The sequence below is a fragment of the Camelus bactrianus genome, chromosome 17, assembly GCF_048773025.1.
Source record: "Camelus bactrianus isolate YW-2024 breed Bactrian camel chromosome 17, ASM4877302v1, whole genome shotgun sequence".
In the NCBI taxonomy this organism is placed as follows: domain Eukaryota; kingdom Metazoa; phylum Chordata; class Mammalia; order Artiodactyla; family Camelidae; genus Camelus; species Camelus bactrianus.
Window position 1 is genome coordinate 20,636,336 of NC_133555.1, and position 6,000 is coordinate 20,642,335.

Below are 6,000 nucleotides of genomic sequence, written 5' to 3' on the forward strand. Positions count from 1 at the left end.
CGGCACCCCCCTGGTGGGGCTGAAGCCCTGGAGCTTCGGGTGACAGTCAGCTGCCCAGAGGGAGGGAATATTCTGTAACACTGTGGGAGCTGAGTCAGCTGCCTGAGCTGCAGAGTTAAGGCATACCACCTCCTTCCCCAATACTCCAGGAGAAGGTGACTGCCACAGTTGGGGTTGGGGGTGGATGCTTGAGTGATGAACTCTTCTTTAATCTTTGACACCTAGCTCAATGTTTGGTGCATGGTGGGTTATAAATGCTTATGGATGCAGTGGAGATAGAGACTGAGACCTAGAGTGAGAGAAGGAGAGAGAGAGAGAAAATCGATGGCAGTTTGTACTGCCTTTCTGCCTTTTGAGGCAATCCTTACTCTTCCCCCTCCCTCCCCATGAGCAAAGAGGGGGGTCTGTATGGGAACCGGGTCCACTAAACTTTGTTTTCCGTTAGCTGCTGGGCTTTCCAGCAAGTTCACGAGTTGCCAGGGTGGTTTCACACAAAGGCTTCCCTCACATATATTAATTGGCCCTTAACGCACAGGAAGACACCAGTGAGTTTTTATAGCATGTGGAGGGGTTTTGAACCAGGAACCAGATTCCCAGTTTCCCCTGCACCCACTCTTTTCCCTTTGAAGTCAACAGGAGCCCTGCTCAGGGTGTCTAGAGAGAAACAAGGATCTGGTCTAAGTGAATTGTTAGGGAAATGCATTAAAGTGCTAAAGTAAGATTAAGTTACCCAGAGAAAATACACTTTGGTCAGAAGAAACTGCAATCAGAACCATCTGAAGGGGGTCCTGTGGTCAGAGAGAAGAAAACGTGTTTTAAAATTTCGATTAACGCGTTCAGTTGCCTCAAAGGAAATAAAGACCCATTGTCTTTTACATGTTTAAAATATGAATTGTCAATTGATGAGATTGGCAAATTGCTCTACAATTAAAAACATAGAAATGTTGTTTGAGGCAATTAGAGTAATTGTTGTATGTTAATTATGGGCTGATGGATTTTGCAGGCTGCCAGCAATTACCTTCTGAGTCTGAGCTTTTCTGAACAGAATCCAAATCCATAAAGACATTGATATAATAAGAACTCTCTTACTTGTTGGCGTGCCCACCATATTTTCAGTGTCTTTTAAGATACGTAATTATTTTTAATTAGGACTCCAGAAGAAAATTTCTTAATCCATGCTTTACTAGGTCGTCCTTCAAGAGCCCTGTAACCAATATGAAAGGAGAGAGGGAGGAATAGAAGGAGTTGGATGTCAGGCAAACCTCAGTTTAGGTATTTACTAGCTGAGTACTTTGGGCAAACTGCTTAGCCTTTTTTGAATTTCAAAGCTAAATGAGGAAGATATACACCTTACAGGGTTGCTGGAGTTTCACTGAGATAATATTTATATATTCCCAAGTATTATACATGATGCAAAGCAGATGCTCAATAAAAGTAGTTACTGTTTTTCTAGAAGTAGTGGGGAGGGCTGTCTCAAGCTGGGATATCTTCTCAAGCGTTTCTTTAGAATACAATCCTCGTAGTTACTGTTGTAACAATGAGGACTGTCTCATGTGGCTGTTCATATTATGCCCTGCCCAGCTTCTAGGGTAGTCATTGACATTGAGGTCTATGTGAATAGTGCTCCCTGGGGTTGTGCAGTGTGCAACCTTTCCAACTCTACATGGGGGCTCTGCTTGCAACCAGGATCCTAAATTTAAATCCTTTTTAATCTTTGGTCTTTAGATAAACATGCCCTGTTTTTGTTCACTAGATCTTCTCCCAGCTGGACCTTCTTCAGCAGTGTTTGTGAGAGGTTAGCACATTTCTACCTGCAGGCCTCCTGCAGCTGGTTCTTGTTTATCACGTTGTGTTGGACTATAGTTCTACCTGTTCGTTTACATACCGTCTACAGCTGCTTTTAAGCTGCAGTGGCCCAGGAGAGTAGTTGCAAGAAGAACTCAGTGGCCCACAAAGCTGAAAATACTTACTCTTTAGCCCTTTACTGGGAAAGTTCATTGACCCCTGGTGTGGAGGACTGTCTAGCCAAGTATCCGTTTATCTTAATTCCAGGGAAAGTTAATGGCTGATGCTTGTTTGTTTGTTTGTTTGTTTTTCTCTCTCTCACACCTCTTACATTTCTGGGCCAGGAGGTGGGGGTTGGTGTTTTTCCTGATCCTAGTTGTCATTTCCAGACCATTCTCCTTCCTCTCCAACCCCAAATTCTTACAGCCCTGAAACTCATAGCTGATTGATCGATTTAAATTCAAGTATAGTCAGTTTACAATGCTGTGTCAGTTTCTGGTGAACAGCATAACGTTTTAGTCATACACAAACATACATATATGCCTTTTCATATTCTTTTTCATTATTGGTTACTGCAAGATATTAAATATAGTTCCCTGTGCTATACAATAGAAACTTGTTGTTCATCTATTTTATATGTGGTAGGTAATACCTGCAAATCTTGAGCTCCCATTTTATCCCGTCCCACCCCCTTTCTCCCCTGGTAACCATAAGTCTGTTTTCTATCCGTGAGTCTGTTTCTGTTTGGTAAATAAGTTCATTTGGCTCATTTTTTAAGATTCCACATATAAGTGATATCATATGGTATTTGTCTTTCTCTTTCTGGCTTACTTTCTGACGATCTCCAGGTCAATCCATGTTGCTGCGCATGGCATTATTTTATTCTTTTTTATGGTTGAGTAATATTCCCTTGTATTAATATACCATAACTTCTTTATACAGTCATCTTTCGATGGACTTTTAGGTTGTTTCTATGTCTTAAGCCCCAGTTTTTTCTTGATAAAGTGTAGATGGAAACACCTACTGTGTAGGCTTATTACAGAGAGTAAATGAATTTGTGTTGGAGGAAGCCTTGGATCCTAATTACAAACTCAAATGCCTGCCAGAGTGGGTGGGCAGGAAATATAAATTAAGACAGGCAGCAGATGCCTACCCCCTAGAGGTGGATCAGATTTACATTTTGAAAATAAACACATCAGGTCAAAAAAAATCCCTCCTGAAAGTCAAGTTTGGCCCACTTTTTTACGGGGCTAGTGGCTGAGACATGGTAGATATTTATTCTCTTTCTTTTGGGAATTCACCTTGATCATTCGGTCAGCCTAATGCATTTCATGCCCGTGACATTCATTCAACACATCTGCTCTCAGCCCCTCCATGCCTGGCTCTGTGCAAGGAAGGTCACGTGGTGGACCCTTCTCTCAGGCTCCAGTTCTACTGGTAGAGAGGCTGACTGACAAATTGTGAAAATAATTGCAAACTGTGAAAAGTGTTATGACAACAAAGGGATGGGATTAAAAAGAAAAAAGTGGAAGAGGAGCTGGGAATCCTCTCTAATAAAAAGAGAGTATATGAGACTGATGGCTAAGAGCTGGGATTCTGGAGCCTCATTTCCTGGCTGTGTGACCTTAGGCAAGTTTCCTCTCCTTTCCAGGCCTTCCTATTCTACAGACAGACCTCATTTCATTGAATGTTGCTTTATTGCACTTCACAAATACTATGTTTTTTGTAAATTGAAGATTGTATCAACCCAGCCTTGAGCAAGTCTGTTGGTGCCATTTTTCCAACAGTATTTGCTCACACCGTGTCTCCGTGTCCTATTTTGGTAATTCTCGCAGTATTTCAAACTTTTTCATGATTACTGTATTTGTTACGGTAATCTATGATCAGTGATCTTTGGTGTTACTACTGTGACTCTCAGAAGGCTCAGATGATAGTGTTTTTTTGCAACAAAGGGTTTTTTAATGAAGGTATGTCCTTTATGTTTTAAAAACATAAAGCTATTACACATTTAATAGACTACAGGATAGGGAAACATCCCTTTTATATGCACTGGGAAACCAAAAATTCACATGACTTGCTTTACTGCGATGGTCAGAAGCTGAACCTGCATTATCTCCCAGATATGCCTGTATTTTATAAAATGGAGATAATAATAGTTCCTACCTCGTAGGACTGTTGAGAGGATTGAGTTAATACATTCAAAGCTCTCAAGCCATTCTCTGGCACATGGGCCCTGGTCACTTAGATTAGCTACATGGCAGCAATGAGTTCTGGATGGGAACTTGGAAACTAGGGTTCTAATAAGGTGACCAGCTTGTCCTGACTCGCCCAGAAGGTTCCTTGCATTAGTGCTGGAAGTCATGTGACCTGGGCAACCCCGCAGATCTGGGCACATCTAGCTGGTTGGTCACCTTAGGTCTACTGCCAGCTTCTAACTAGCCGTGTGACTTTGAGGCCGCCTTATCCCTTGTCTGGATCTATAAAATGAGGAGTTGAGACTAGATGGGTGGTTCTCAAACTTTATCATGAGTGAAAGTCTCCTGTTGTTAGCACGTGGACTTCTGGGCCCCACCCCAGAGTTTCTGATCCAGCAGGTCTGGGATGGGGCCCAACCCCCTGCACTAGATGGCCACACAGACGTCTGGTTGTCTTCTACCAGTCAGTGACTCTGGGACTCCTTCCTGTGACCTGCTCTTTATGGGAAAAAGAGGTTCATGGGCTGAAAACCATTTGTTCCTTCAGTCATTCATTCAACACTATTTCTCGAAGGCCTGTCGTCTATTGGATACTGTTCTCGAGGCCAAGTCTCTAGCAGCCCACAGATCCTGAAGATTGTGATGCCAAGGACTCGGCTCACTGGGGCTTTGAACCCTGCACTGCCCTGCCCCTCCCCAATGTCATGCACAGCGAAGGCTCTTGCGATGCATAGTGTGGATACCGCTGCTGGTGGGGCTGGGGGGTGGGGTGAGCTAGTCTGTGCCCAAGAGATACAGTCCCCGCCCCTTACCCCTACCGAACCCCACACCCAAACTCCCTATCTCACCCAAAGTGTCAACTCTATGGCCAGGACTCCATTTTTTGAGATTCATCCATTGGTCTCTTATGAAAAATAAGGAAAACACTTTGAAGCCTTACCTGATTTTTTTTTTCAGGAAGAATGTAACAGGACTTCAGAGATGTCATCCTTTTGGTTATTTTGCTGCCGGCCACATGGGAGAGCCTACCTTTTATAAAGAAGCAGATGCTCTGCATTTCTCTCATACCTGTTTCCGAGCCAGGAGGAAGGGAGCTCATCTGGTAGGATATTTATCACCCAAGAAGTTTTGTTCAACCGCATCAGCCCGTTGGTGTGTTGCATTCAATCAAGGGCCCTGACAGACATGCCAGGAAGGTCAACTGATAACACTAATTTTTCTGGCACTCCTAATGACAGGTTTATTTGATGAGAAACTATACCCCACCCCCAAATCTACTCACGTTTTATGGCATGTCCCCCTAGCCACATTTGCTGCTTCACATATCTATGGCTGCATAACAAATCACCCCAAAATTCATGGCTTAGCACAAGGTCTATTTTTATTGGTTCCCAATTTGTGGGGCAGGACTTTGGGCAGGGGTCAGTAGGGTGGCTCTTCTCCGTTCACGTGGTGCTTGCATGCATGCCAGCACTGTCACAATGTCACTTGCACCAATTCTGTTGGTCAAAGCAAGTCACAGCATCCCAGTTCAAGGAGGGAGGGGACACATACCCCACATCTTGATGGAAGAAAGTATTGGTGGCCGGCCGTCTTTGCAGGAGATGTCATCTATATACTTGCTTTCTCTGCATCTTAGTTAATATACTTCAAATAAGCAAAAGTAGTGTTGTTGTGGGGGTGAGGGTGAGGGGGGCTGGTGACAAGATAAAGTCTTTTCTTTGATTTATATCATCTAAGTTCAAGAAGAGTGTCAGAACTCCCTCAGGGAAATAAGGATATTTAAATGATTACCTAAAGAATGTAGCTCATGGATCAGAGTGCCTGTGAAAAGCGTATAATATGTGTCTGGCTATACGTTGATGATAAATTCGAAACGTGTCAAAAAGCCAACTGTCCTTTTGGAAACAAATACAACAGGCCATAAAATTCTCAACTGCTTCTTATTAGCCTGAATGCATCTCAAAGAAAAAGAGAGTCGAACGGCAAGAGAGGATTTGACCAAATCTCATGGGCAGCA

The 6,000-nt window shown here is 43.2% G+C and overlaps 1 long non-coding RNA gene across 1 annotated transcript in view; it reads left to right on the forward strand.

Annotated features, from left to right (window-relative positions):
* LOC141573706 (uncharacterized) overlaps positions 1–5,070 on the forward strand; it is a 125,170-nt gene extending 120,100 nt beyond the window's left edge. The window contains exon 4 of the long non-coding RNA XR_012499727.1: positions 4,938–5,070. This is a non-coding gene — a long non-coding RNA (uncharacterized LOC141573706). The remainder of the gene's footprint in view (positions 1–4,937) is intronic.
* The last annotated feature ends 930 nt before the right edge of the window (positions 5,071–6,000 follow it).